The sequence below is a fragment of the Vombatus ursinus genome, unplaced genomic scaffold, assembly GCF_900497805.2.
Source record: "Vombatus ursinus unplaced genomic scaffold, bare-nosed wombat genome assembly UNPS02014863.1, whole genome shotgun sequence".
NCBI classification, from domain to species: Eukaryota; Metazoa; Chordata; class Mammalia; order Diprotodontia; family Vombatidae; genus Vombatus; species Vombatus ursinus.
The window spans coordinates 18,762,355-18,777,633 of record NW_020954641.1 but is presented as its reverse complement, the minus strand read 5'-3'; the positions used below and the strand labels follow the sequence as shown (position 1 = coordinate 18,777,633).

Below are 15,279 nucleotides of genomic sequence, written 5' to 3'. Positions count from 1 at the left end.
GAGAGAGAGAGAGAGAGAGAGAGAGAGAGAGAGAGAGAGAAAGAGAGCCCTAGATCTCATTCAAGGAGAAAAGTCTCTAAAGCTTCTGTTGTAGTAGTCTATGAACATGTACACAAAGCTCCATTCCCTCTACAAGTCTACTTCTTCCCAGAGCCTTTCCCTCTTCAAAGGTCTGAAGAGAGAATGGAATTATGCATACATACCTTTTCTCCTGAAGCTGGAAGGTAGAATTCCAAGAGGGAAGAGAAGTTATCTTCTCTTTATTTCCCCACCAACTTCAGTCCTTCAGACAGACATAGAGTACCAAACAATCAATTTCTGCCAAACAGGAGAAAGTCCATTATCAATGGAATTTGAGACACAGGTTTCACATATTAAATGTAATAATATATGCTTCTTTTAAAATAAACCTAGATAACAGAAGGTCACAGTTTCATAAACTTATTTTTCTTTGAATATTTGTGCCATTGATCATTATTAAGTTCATAATGAAAAGGGAAATGATAAAAGAAAAAAAAGTCTGCTCTAGAGAATCTGAGAGAGCCTGAATGTGTAGTGTTGTGAAAATTTAAAAAAAAAATTTAAAAAATTTAAAATAAAAACCTCCCTCCCTGGGGACTTAGAGGAAGCCAGGTTAGTTAGTATGCAGAGTTGAAGAGAAATAGCTTTTTAGCACAGAAGGGACATCCAGAGAAAATGCTAGGAGTGGAGAGATGAAATGTTTTATTCATGAAAGAGCCAGGAGACTAGTGTTAATGGATCAAAGACTACATGGCGGGGATTAAGGTATAAGAGGAGTGGAAAAAACAGCAGGGAGTGTGGTTATGAAGGGCCTTGAATGCCAAAAAAATAATATTTAATCCTGAAGGTGAAAGGGAACCATTAGTTTGCTAAATAAGTGGTGTGCATGACATGCTTGGACCTACACTTTAGGAAAAACACTTTGTTAACCAAATCCAGAATGAATTGGAGTAGGGAGAGAATTCGGACAGACAGACCCACTATCAGGATATTGCAATAGTCTAGGAGTGAGATGATAAGTGTCTGCACTAGAATGATGACATATTTTAGAGGAGGGAAGAGACAACATCAACAGATGTTGTAAAGGTGAAATTCACAGGCCTTGGCAATAGATTGCATATGTAGGGAGGTACAATATAATGAGGAGTCAAGGAAGACTCCTAGATTATAAGCCTGAAACACTGGGAGGATGGTGTTTCTTCTACAATAATAAAGAAGGTGGTGGGGGAAGGGTTTATGGGAAATGTAATGAGTTCTGTTTTGGATATATTTAGTTTAAAATGTCTCATGCACATAGTTTGAGATGTCTGAAAGGCAGTTGGGAATGTGAGATTGGATGTGAGGAGAGAATTTTGCACAGGGTAAGTAGATTTGCAAATCATCAACATAGAGATAGTAATGAAATCAATGGGAGCTAATGAGATCACCAAGTGAAATGGTATAGAGGAAGAAGAGAAGAAGACTCAGCAGAATGTATGTAGCAGCAAAGATGAGGAATGATGGAAATGATTCAAGGGTGAAGCTTGACAGGGAATAATCAGTGTAATAAGGTGCCTAAAGATTCAAGAGAGGTAGATGGTATAAAACTGAATTAATTCTCTGAGGGGTCAAGATGGGAGAAAGAGGAAAGATTTTCTAGTTCAAGGGAGATGGCCTGGGAGTGAATTGAGATATCAAGGGATTGGAGTTCACAGTGTGGACAAAGAGTAGGGTTTTGTAAGGGAAGGGGGAAGGAGAAATGAAATACCAATAGAAGATAGTTATATAAGGGTATTTCAGAATTCTTGGATGTGGATGTTTACATTTGCAAGAAATGTAAAATCAAGTTTAAGATCAAATATTTCTGTGGCTGAGGTGGAATGGAGGAGTACATCATGGGAACTGTGTAAGTTGAGAAACTGCAAGATTAAATTTCTTATGTTGAATTCCCCTAGTATAAGGGAAATGTTAAGAAGAGGAAAACTATATATCATGTACTTGACCTGGTCTATAGAAAATAGCTATCAGTATTTTGGTTGGGTAGTAGATATAAATAGTGTGGATCCCAAAGTAGGAGAGTTTCTGAGTGATGGAGGTAGGGAGAGAACTTAGAATTGGCAATAGAGACAGAGAGTATTCTCACTCCCCTGCCTCAACCAGTGAACCAAGGAAAATGAGTGAAATTTCAGCCAGTACTGAAGGGTGGGCAGTTTGGTGGCACAATGGATAGAGCACCAGGCCTAGGGTAAAAAAGACCTGAGTTCATATCTGGTCTCAGAACTTACTGATTGTGTGACTCTGGGCAAGCTGCTTAACCTTGTTTTCCTCATTTTCCTCATCTATAAAGTGAGCTGGAGAAGGAAATGGCAAAACACTTCAGGATCTTTGCCATGAAAACCCCAAAATGGGGTCATAAAGACTGAAATGACTGAACAAAAACTACTGGAAAGGGTGGCCAGGAATGCTATGTAAACAGGGGGAGCCAGGTTTCAGTAATAGATAGTAGATAGAAGGAGTAGGAGAGGAAGATTTAATATAAAGGGCACAGAGGAAGGAGTAATTTCACCTTTGCAACATCTCTCAGATATATTCTCTTCTGTCCTCTGACAGTGCCAGCACTATACTGAAGACCCTCATCACTTTATCCCTTCATTATTGTAATAGTCTGCTGATGGGTCTGCCTACCTTAAGTCTCTACCCACTCCATTTCAACCTATATTCAGCCACTAAAGTGATTTTCCTAAAGCACAAGACCAACTATGTCACTCCTCTACACAATCAACTCCAGTAGCTTCCTATTGCTTCTAGGAATGAATACAAAATGTTCTGTTTGACATTCAATAGCCCTTCATAACCTCACCCTCCGATACCCTTTTAGTCTTCTTACACCTTACTCCCTTTTATGTACTTTTTGATCCAATGACATTTACCTCCTGGCTATTCTGTGAATAAGACATCCCATCTCTCAGCTCTAGGCATTCTTTCTGACTGTCCCCAATGCCTTGAATGGTCACCCTCCTCCATCCCATCTAATCACCACCTTGGTTTCATTTATGTCCCAAATAAAATACCACATTCTATAGGAAGTCTTCCCTAACTCTGCTTAATTCTAGTGCCTTCTCTATTAATTATTTTCTATGTATCAAATATAGCTTGCTTTGTATTTATTTGATTTCATGTTGTTTCTTCCATTAGATTGTAAGCTTCTTGAGGGTAGAGAATTTTTTTTACCTCTTTTTCTATACCCAATGCTTAGCACAGCACTTGGTACATCATAATGAATTAATAAATGTTCATTGATTTATTAATCCATGTCTATATCTTTTGACCCAATGAGCCTATTACTGGGCAAGTGTACCGAGCAAAACTTTGTGATAGAGGTAACCTAGAATAACACAGGTGCTAATGACCCAGGTAATAGTTGAATAAATTTTGATGTATGAATACAATGGAATATCATCTGATCTAGAGCAAAGAAAAAAGAACTAAGGGAATAACATGGTAGTAACAATAATGGAATTTTTTTTTAAAAAGCACCATAAGGTAAATTAAATCAGATTAAAGAAAATATAAATTTCCCATTGTCAGAGGATATATGATGAATTCTAATTATCTTACCTCAATAGAGGCAAAAGGGACTACACATGTGGAATGTTTGCATGTGATTAGATGAAGTCTCTTGGTTAGGTGGTTTTGCTTAGTTCATTTCCATCTGGGTATGAGAGAAAAGGTATAATAATGAGGATATAGAAAAATCTTAGTAGTACAAAAAAAATTCAGCAAAACTTAAAAAAAAAATTGAAGTGAGGCTCCTTTTGTAACTGAATGTTAAAGTCTGGGGAAAAAAATCTCCCAAGACAATTTCCTAGATAGGAATCTGAGAATGGAGGATAGCTGAAGGCATTAATGAAATGGCTTCCCTGTAGAGAACAAGGCAACACAGCAAATGTTGGCAGCTGCATTTGCTTGGCATTTAAAAATAACTGCCTGGGCTTTTAGTACTCAAGAACCATAGCTTTATATTTTGCCCTTTTGGTGTGGAGGACAAAACAATTAGGTTGGAGGAACACAGCTTAGTCTGCCACATGTCAGGCAGACCTACTTACTGTTCTGTGAGGGTGGGTGACTCACACAGAACCTGAGGCACTTAACAAATGAGTTTATGTGAGCTGTGAAAAAATACTGCATACTATGGCAGAACTTGAAATAAAATAAGTGTTTCTTTAATTCTCTAAGTTAAGTACAATAATTGCCATTTTAATTCATTAGTCTTCAAAGGAGAAACTGCAAAACAGCTGCAGGTGAGGCTCCTCTCTTCTAAATAGGTCTCCATTTTTCAGGGTTTAGAATTACCCCACAGCCCAAAAATGCCAGAAAATCCCAACTGCTATACTCTTACAGTTTAGTTCTAAACATGTTAATGTCAGTGGAAAAAAAGGCTGCCTATGGCTATTCATCTATCACTTAGTTCTCTGTTTTATGGTCCCCAGTACTGACACATTCCTCTTCCCACTCTCTGCAGTTCAGCCAAACTAGCTTTCTTGCAATTACTCACACATGACATGTGGTCTCCTATTTCTATGCCATTGAACTAGCTGTGCTTCTACAAACTAATCGTTTTGTCCTCTACACTAAAAGGGCAAAGTTAAAGCTATAGTTCTTGACTAAAAAAAAATAACATGGTAGAACAAAATACAAAGAGAGAAGAAGGATGAATGGTTATATATTGACTGCATCATATTACCAAAGAAGACTTTCAAAAAGAAAGTTCTATAAAAATGTGTTATCAATATATTGAGGACTGAAATGGAGTTGGTCTAGGAATGTAGAAAGAGTGAGAGATGACACAAAGATAATCTGAATATTAAATCCACAAGAAAAAGCTATTAAGGACTTTAGTGCATTGGGTAGATCATATCCTTAAAGATGGAAAGAACCTTAGAGGCCATATTGTCTAACTTCCTCATTTTACAGGTGAGGCACCTGAGGTGAAGGTATGTAAATGAGGATATCACATGGGTAGTAATTGGCAGAGAGGAGATTTGAATCCAGTTCCTCTGAGAACAGATTCAGTACTCTTTTCACTGTACCACCCAATATCCAGATCTTTTACATATTTTTATCGAAAGACACAGAAAAAAAAAATTACACTTAAGGAAAAAATGTGGATCAGTTGCCATTTGTACTGATGGAGTAGGTATGCTGATGACACCATGGATCTATCAAAGTATCAAACTAAGGTTTGTAGAAAACACACAGAGAACATTAATCATCTTTTTAAGTTCAGCACTATAATTAGCTACTCATTAAACTTGCTGCTGAAAGATTTTTTTTTCCTGTTTGATCTATCTGAATCCTGTTATGTCTACAGCAATTTGGATTAATCTCTTCACTTATTTAAACATTTTATCCAAACAAAGGCCTATGTTTTACCTGCAATAAATGAGAAGTAAGAAAGGGAGAAGTCATTTAGACTTTGGGGATGAGAGCAGTGATCATATGCCAGTTTTAGTCATAGTAGAGTACCATATGTTAATAGGAATGTAAGCTACCTGAAAGCTGAAATTGTTCCTTTTTGTCTTTGAATTTCTACCACATTACACAATGCCTTACACATAGTAGGCACTTAATAAATAATTATTGAATTGAATTTTTAAAATTATCACCACTGCAGCATTTCTGCTCTTGTTTTCCCTAGCACTCCACTATTCACAGATGTTTACAACAAAGGTCAGATAAGCAGAAAAATACAAAAATAAAATGGTTGCTCTAGCTACATATGGATGGGTTTATTGTCAACTTTCATTGGCCCTTTGGAAAAGAGAAGATTCTGTCTCACAGCCTTATATTTCTTTTTTTTTTCTTTTCTTTTCTTCTTCATTCCCTTTCTTCTTTTCTTCCTTTCTTTTTCTTCCTTCCTTTCTGCCTTCTTTCCTTTTTTTCTTCCTTCCTTCCTTTCTTTTTCTCTCTCTTTTTTATTCATTCATTAATTTTTCCTTCCTTCTTTTTTTTCCTTCCTTCCTTCCTTTCTGTCTCTAGCCCTCTCCCCTCCTTCCCAGTCTCCACAATTACCTTTGCCCAAAACTCTAATATACTGGTCAAATTTAAAATCTAGTAAACTGTTTAACTCTTAAAGAACTGGAGTTATCTTGTATATATCAAAACCTCCAATTATATCTGTCACTTTGTATTTAGAGCTAAATAAGGAATTTCTTTTAGAAAAATAAATCCCAATGTATCTATTTCTTGAGGATGGATAGTTGAGTTTCATTTTTAAGGGAATACATGAGAAATTTGTGTTTACCATATTGAATGTCTCAGAGGTCTCTCATAGTAGGTAGGTAACAAAATAATTGTTGCAAATAAAGTTAAGAAAAGTAGGAAAATATGTTGTGAAAATGTGGAGTGATATACTAAGAGATCCTCAATGAAGCTATAATCTTAAATATTCAGAAATTTTACTACTTGATTTAAAATTTATTCTTATGTTCAAAAGGCAGTTTTCCATACATTAAGGGACTCAAAAGGATTCCTGAGGGGTTTAAAGGTTCTGCTACACCACACATAAATCTGTAAGTGGTTCTGACTTATTGGACAGGAAATTTGTGGAGAGGCAGGGGGATGTATCATATCTATGTGACAACAGAAGTATATGAGCATTAAAAAAGAAAAAAAATCACTCATGTATAGAATTCCTACTGATTTAAACCATAATCTTTGTAATCAAGTTCTCACATATTAATATTTCAAGAAATTAATCATTTTAATCCATAGAGAATGTAAATATGCATATTTTGAAACCTTTGACACATTTTTGTAGTGAATTTGAAATGTTGAAGTTTTTTTTAAACTATAGATTGCTTTTGTCATAGGATCATAGATTAAGAGCTGCAAGCTACCTCCAAGTACAACTTGTCCAACCCTCTCATTTTACAAAATAGTAATCTGAGGATTAGAGAGATTAATCAATTTACCCAGGGAGTGTTTCAAAGTTAGGAGGTGAATCTACATCTTTGAACTTTAGAGCTAGGGCTCATTCTATTGCACCACACCTCCTCCGTACTATAACAGATCTAATCCATATATTCAAAGTGCAGCCTTTGTAATGCCAACTGCATTCATAATGAAAGAAGATAAATATTTTATAAATGAGCTTCACTGTGTGAGGGACTGTCTGATGCTAGCTGCTGCCAAGTGAGACTTGTGCCAACATGGGACGGAAACTGGGTATTAGGAAGTGACCGGAGCTCTTGCTCCCGAGGCAGAGACGGTGCTGGGCGGAGTTGTGGCGTACTGGGATGGGATCTGGGTTCGGAGAGGTAACCGGAGCTCACGCTCCGAGACTGGATCGGTGCTGGATGGAGCTGTGACAGGCTGGGGAGGAAGCGGGGTACAGGGAAGTGGCCGGAGCGCGTGCTACTGAGGCAGGGACTGTGCTGCTTGGAGGGGGACGGCAGAGAACGAGCTCTCTCTGTCTAGCCTCCTTCTTTAGGTACTATGCTGACCCCAGATGCCTCCTTACTGTGACCAAACCTGACTTCCTGAGTCACCTATGCTCCCTAGGTGTAGCACTGACCCCAGACCCCTCCCCCCGGTATCTGGACCTGACTTCCTGCGTCATGTACATTCTCCTTTGTCTATGCACTGATCCCTCACGCCTCCTTCCACATATCTGGGTCCCACTTCCTGTGCCACGTATGCTCCCTTTGTCTGGACACTAGCGCTGGACATCCCTTTTTGATATTTGATCCTCGAGGAGTCACTATGGGCAGGCTGAGGAGGAGGGACGAAGAAGGTACTAAAAAGAGCTGCAGGGAGGGGGGGGCGGGGTCGGCTTTTTCTCCTGCTCGTGCTTGTGTGCCTTCCTGCCTGGCCTTGCTATGATGACTATTGAATAAAGTTCAGGTTTTTGCACCTCCTGGTTGTCTCGTCTCTGGTAAATCCGGGTGGTCCCGAAGACCGGTGAGTATGACCCTGGTTGCCTGATCAAGCTGTAAGAGAGTGCGCGGTTTGGACCAGCACATCACTGGATGAATCTTCTGAGAAAAATTATCAGACATATTGACAGTGATTTCAGAAAATAGTAAAGATAGATATGAGGTATCAAAATTCAATCTACTTATCATCATCTCATTTGTGTTACAAACCATGTTTAAGAATATATAATATTCATTCATATAATAATAGAAAAGTATGTGCATATACATGGAGTAAGATTCTGAATATGGATCACAACTTTTTTTTTTCCACATAAAATTGGTGCTGTGATGATACAGCTTGCTTTGTGCAAATTTGCCTCCTTTAAGATACTGCTTTCAGGCTTGCTGCCTGCTACTGCCATCCTACCTGCAATGGTCATCCTCCTGCAACGGTTATCCCTAATTTATTATCTGACAGTGTCAGAATAAAGAGTACATATAATGAGAAATTGCAGTCTCTTCTCCATTCTGTGATGTTAACACATATTTCCTCCAGAACCCCTTATCTTAACAGTTTATGTTCTCTCGTGAAATCTACTCCAAGTCAATCAAACAGAAAATAAACCAAAGCATAAAATACAAATTAAACAAAATTTTTAAAAATAGCTTTTTTGATTTTATTTTATTTTAGGAAAGGTGAGTTTACATGAATTAACCTATGCATAATGGACATAATTTCATGTGTAAAACTCTTTGAGAATGTCATCTTTAATAATTCAGAGAATCCAACACTTAAACATATGGGAAAAATGTTAAACAATAAAAACAAGCAATAAGCTAATGAAAGCTGTAATACTTTAATTTCCATTCTGACTTTCACTATCAAATATGACTACATTCTCTGTTGTTTTCCAGCTAAAATTTCTTGCCAGAATAATATAGTTCATAAGCACATGCATGCACACACACACACACACACACACACACACACACACGTGTGTGCACCCATGCTAAAGAAAAAAGAAAATAGCCCAATGTTTAGAGGATATCTAACACCACTCCCTGGCACATTTCCAAAAAAATTCCTTTTTGAAAGGCACTCTGTGTGTATTGTGAAAGAATACAGTAGCCAATAATGATTTGAGACACCATACTATCCATCCACATTTCTTTTTAGAGGTTCCAACAGGAATGCTTGCATATCTTTGCAAAGAGAGTAACTGGCCGCAAGTTCCTTGCTTCTTTTTCTTCTGTCAATAAGAAGTCACTGATATTTCTTTACCCATCTGCATTGCTTCAGGCATTGCTCAATGTGAAGCATTCTAAAAAGAAATCTATCAGTTTGAAAAAGCATTTTGTACTTTTTGAACATAGCCAAAAATAAATGACAGCTCATATTGTGCGTAGGTTCTTGCTCATGTCAGTCCAGACTGCCAACAGATTGCTAATCTGCTAGCTCTATTATAAAAATAATTCCAAGATGTATTTTTTACAGATTGCAAAGTCATTTTTTCCACATGAAAGGGCATATTACATGACCAAAAAATCTTACAATTGGGAGGTTATTACGAAGAGACCATCTCATTCAACCTGCCATCCTCTTCAATAAAAAAAAAGAAAGAAAGAAAAGAAAAAAAATACAAAACCTCCTTAACAGGGTGTTAGCCAAACTTGAGTTAAACACATTTATTCAGTCATTTAACAAGAGCTTATGTACCTACTGTGTATAGTATCTGATACTGTGAGTTGGAGGATATATATAATTTATTCCCCATCCAAATGCTAGAAGTATCATTAGATATAAATATCATTAGATGTGGTCACTGTATCAGGGGTTTTTGCTTAATAGTTTTTCTTCTTTTTAAGGGGAGAGTCCAATCTAGAGTGGGAGAGGTATTTCAAGAAATGACTGAATTAATATTTTGTTAAAAAAAAAAGAAAACACATGTTCCTTCTTTCTTGGAGCTTACAGTCTAATAAGGAGAGAAGAAACAAATAGATAACATAGATATTTTTATTACACAATATAGCAGGATAACTATCACTTTTTTTAACTTAACTTGTGATTTGATTAAGGGAGAACTTCGGTTGAGGAACTCTTTTTTAACAATGCACATTGGTACCTTGATAGTCCTAAAGAGTTACCTGAGTCATTGACAGATTAAGTGCCTGCTCATGACCACAGAGATCATATGAGTCAAAGGAGAGACTTGAAGTTGGATTTTCCTGTCTCAGAAGACAGTTTCTTATCCCTTATGGTATGCTACTTTTCTGATAGGAAACTTATTTCTGATTTTGAAAACTTATTAATTAATCAAATGTTATGTGAGATTCAAGGATGATGGTACTCACCATAAACTAAACATTAAAACATAATTCATTATCTTTTCTTCTGAACTCTCTCTGCATTCAAACTTCCCTACAGTGCTCCCAAACATCAGTCTAAGAACGCTGAGTCATTTTTAATATTTGCTTCTCAACACCCTATATCTAATCCATTGCTAATTTTCATAACTATTTCACAACCCCTTTCAAGAATTCACATCTTTTACCCTTGCCGCTCCCCTTGTACGCTGTCATCTTTTAAATCGCCTATTTAGCCATTAATTAATTCTTCTGTTTCTAGTCACTCACCTGTTCAACCCATCCTCCATGCAACCAAAATATTAATCAACTAAAATGAATGCATATTTTAATATAAAACACGTTTATTTGTAAGTAATAAGATGCATGAATTATTTAGATTTACTGAAAGAACATATTCAGAACTAGCAATGGGATGCAAGCTGGATACACTAGATCTAAACCTTTGGCATTTGGTAGTTGAGAGTGGGAGGAAACACTGGAGCAACCAAGAGATAAATGAGACAGTGCAGGTATCATCAGCATGTACAAATGTACACCTGAGTATTTTTCTGCCACGGAAATATTGCATAGTAAGTTAGGGTCTGAGTGGAACCTCTTGGCTTTTCAGACTTTGTCAAGAGAGTAGTGAAAGGCATGGAAGAGAGCACTGATAGACTTCACCAAGTGTTTGTTTTGTTTTGCTTTTATTACTGAGGGACAGCCTGTCAGCATAAGCATTTGGAGTTGAAAGTGGCTTTTCATTTGTTTTTGTGAGATGTGGAGTGAGTGGAGAAGATGCATGAGTAGGACATAGAAGTAGCCATGATGGGAGCTGCCTATGGTAGTTCTGACCAGTTGGCACATGTCTGAAGCCAAGGTTAGAGTCAGAAGGATGATATTAAACTTCTACCTCTCAATAAGTAATTTTGATTATATAAAATTTAAAAGTTTTTGCACAAACAAAACCACCTCTCAATAAGTAATTTTGATTATATAAAATTTACAAGTTTTTGCACAACCAAAATTAGAAGGAAAGCAGAAAACTGTGGGGAAAAATATTGTCAACAAATATGTATGATAAAGGCCTAATTTCTCAACTATATAGAGAACTGATTCAAATTTATAAGAATACAAGTCATTCCCAATTGATAAATGGTCAAAGATTATGAACAAGCAGTTTTTAGACAAAGAAATCAAAACTATTGATGGACATATGAAAAAGTGCAAATTAAAACAACTCTGAGGTAACACCTCACACCTATCCTTTTGGCTAATATGACAAAAAAAGAAAATAATAAATGTTGAAAGGGATGTGGGAAAATTGAGATACTAACTCACTGTTGGTGAAACTGTGAATTGAACCAACCATTCTGGAGAGCCATTTGGAACTAGGCCCAAAGGACAATGAAACTGTGCATACCCTTTGATCCAGCAATACTACTACTGGGTCTATATCTCAAAGAGAAAAAAAAATGGAAAAGGACCTATTTGTACAAAAAAATATGTATAGGAGCTCTTTTTTTGTGGTGGCTAAGAATTTGAAATCAAGGGGATGGCCATCAATTGAGGAATGACTGAACAAGCTTTGGTATGTATGATTGTGATGGAATGTCATTGTGCTATAATAAATGGCAAGCAGGATGATTTAAGAAAAACCTGGACTTATATGAACTGATGCAAAGTGAAATAATCAGAACCAGAAGAACATTTACACAGTAACAACAATATTGTACAATGAAGAATTGTGAATGTCTTAGCTATTCTAGGCAATATAATGATCCAAAAAAATCCAGAAGGACTCATGATGAAACTTGCTATCTGACTCCAGGGAAAGAACTGATGTTGTCTGAATACAGAATGAACCACACTATATTTTTCCTTTCCTTTTTTTTTTTTGAGTCTTCTTATAGAAAATGAATAATATGGAAATATTTTACAAGATTGCACATGTATAACCTATATCAGATTGCATACCATCTCAGGAAGGGGTGAGGGGAGGGAGAGAGGATGAGATAGAATTTAGAACTCAAAACGAATGTTAAAAATTATTTTAACATGTAACTGAGAGAAAATATTATTTAAAAAAAAGAACTCATGCTCACAATGATATTCTGGCTTTTCTTCTTTTTTTCATGTTCAGAAAGAGGACAGATGTGAATAAAATAAAATGAATTAAAATAAAATTTTCAATTTCTTTAAAGTGTTAATTTTTCATTTCTATTCAGTTAATTTTTAATGCATTGGCTAGAAGATCAATCCTAATTGTTCCTAGTTGGGTGTCATCATTTGTGAAGTTAAAAGCAAAGAAAAAAGTGAAACATGATGGCTAGCAAAGTAAGAGAGTCAGAGACATAGGTTTGAATTTTTTGTCTAAATTTCCAGGATTCTTTTCCACCTAAGGGCTTCTAAATTGGGAAAGAGAAATAGAGAGAGAGAGAGAGAGTTTTATGGATTATTATATTTGATAAACTTCCCAAAGAAGAGCAAAAACCAAATCTTGGATTTCTCATGATCAAAACTCTGATTTATGAATATACAGATTTAAGGAGGCTGGAGATAAAGTATAGAAGCTGATTCCCCTTTAGAGGCAAGGAACTTAGCTAATGTCACTTCTTCCATTGTTCTTTGACAGCTCTACCAGCCGCTGAATGAGGAGGAGGGGTTAGTGGAATAGTGGTTATTTACTGAAGGACAACTGTGCCCCCAAGCCCACGATGAAGGAAGAGGCTAGGAAAAGGAGACTTTGTCTGTCTGAAAGAGGGTGGGGCAACAAGGAGTAGCTAAGTTTCCTATGAAGCTAACCACCTCTAACTTCTTTCTACTTTCTCTCTATATATATGCTGTTGTTCAGTCATTTCGGTTGTCTGACTTTTTGTTACCCTATATGGGGTTTTCTTGGCAAAGGTACTCAAGTGGGTTGCCATTTCCATCTCCAGTTCATTTTATAGATGATAAAACTGAGGCAAACAGGGTTAAATGACTTGTCAAAGTCATACAGTTAGTCAGTGTCTGAGGCCAGATAAGGACTCAGAACTTCCTGACTCTAGGCCCAGCACTTTATCTGCCGTACCACCTATGTTGTTCTCTCTCTCTCTCTCTCTCTCTCTCTCTCTCTCTCTCTCTCTCTCACACACACACACACACACACACACATAAATTCCTAAGGCTTATATATTCATAATGATTCTACAAACTTCCCTGGTACCTTTCTTTTTCTATGCTTGCCATGAGATATTTTTTGATGCCTTCTTCTCTTCTTGAAAGCTGCCCTAATGTCACTTGGAGAAAAGTGTTAGGAGTTCTGTATGTTGTGATTTTTTGCCCCAATTGTGTATGGTCAAAGGATATGAACAGGCAGTTTTTCAATGAAAGACAAATCAAAACATAGCCAAATAAAAATGCTCTATGTCATTTTGTATTTGAGAAATATAAATTAAAACAACCTTGACATATCATTTTACACCTTTCATATGTAAAACAATTGGAGAGGAAAGCAACAAATGTTGGAGGGAATGTGGAAAAATGGAGACACTAATTTACTGTTGGTGGAACTGTGAACTGATCCAACCATTTTGGAGAGCAATCTGGAATATTGTTCAAAGAGTTATTAAGCTACCTATACCCTTTGACATAGCAATACCACTGCTAGGTTTATTTCAAAGATGATTAGGAAAAAGGAAAAGAACCTATATGTTCTGAAAAATGTATAGCAGCTCTCTTTGTGGTGGCAAAGAACTGGAAATTGCAAGGATACATATGAATTGGGGAATAGCTGATGATACTACTACTATGTTATAAGAAATAAATAACTCATTGATTGTAGAAAAAAACATGAATAGAGTTGCATGAAATAATAAGGAAAGAAATGAGCAGAAGCAAGGGAACATTGAATATAGTAACAAGAGTGTTTTTTTCAAGGACAGCTTTGAGCTACTAAGTCATTTTTACTATTTTAAATACACAAATTAATTACAAAGAAAATATGAAGGAAGATACTATCTGTATCCAGAGAAAGAACTGATAAATAGAAGTATGTATAGAATGATTATACACACACATGTATGCACACACACACACACACACACACACACACACACATGCTTGTGTCTAATGGTAGTCATCTGTAGGGCAGTGTGGGGAGGGAAGAATAAAAGGAAAAAAAAAAGAAAGTTACATGATAACTTTATTATATATTTAATAGGGAGTTGTACATAATAGATTTGTAGTTTCATGTATAATTATTTTTTTAATCTATTATATTGTGGAAATGCTTGCATTATTTCATAAATTAAAAATAGAATAAAAGGAGAGAATTCTGGTAAGATGGTGGAATAGGTCAGAAAATTCCAAGCTATTCAGATTTCCCACACAAACAAGACAAAGTAGTGCCTCAGAGTCAATATGGAGAGGTAAAAATAAACAAGATATGGAGCAAAATAGTAGTCCTCCCAGGACAACAGGAAGAAAACTTCCAGGTCTGAGGTTTGGTCTCTGGGAAGTGTAAACACCTCCAGGCTAGTTCCATTAAAAGTACAAGTGGTGAGGCCTGGGGCTAGCTGGACTGAGAAGCAGCCTCAGTCCTAGCCAAAATAATTTTCAACTCTCAGACAGTGTGAGGAATTGGACATCTGAGTGGGAAGATTGAAGAACCTCTGCTGATAGGGAATGGCAGGCCCAGCTGTGCTACTGAGCAAGGAGGAACCAGAATATGCTGAGTACAGAAGCAGTGGGGTGGGGAGGCCGCTGACTGTGAATACTTACAGGAGGGAAGAGTTCTTGGTTTTGATTCTAGGCCAGAGGAAAGAACTGAGGGAGCACCTGAGGCCAGAGGCACCATGACTTAGACACCAGGACTTGAGGTGATTACAACAATTTGCTATAAATAAAAAATAAAATAATCAGGCAAAAGAGAAAAAACCCAAACATAAAAATTTACTATGGGAATATATATAGATAGATAGATAGATAGATAGATAGATAGATAGATAGATAGATAGATAGATAGATAGATAGA

At 36.7% G+C, this 15,279-nt stretch overlaps 2 pseudogenes; one reads left to right on the top strand and one right to left on the bottom strand.

Moving 5' to 3' along the window:
- LOC114027607 overlaps positions 1-7,884 on the top strand; it is a 27,375-nt pseudogene extending 19,491 nt beyond the window's left edge.
- A 17-nt stretch (positions 7,885-7,901) lies between these two features.
- Positions 7,902-15,279, bottom strand: part of LOC114027606 — a 15,138-nt pseudogene continuing 7,760 nt past the window's right edge.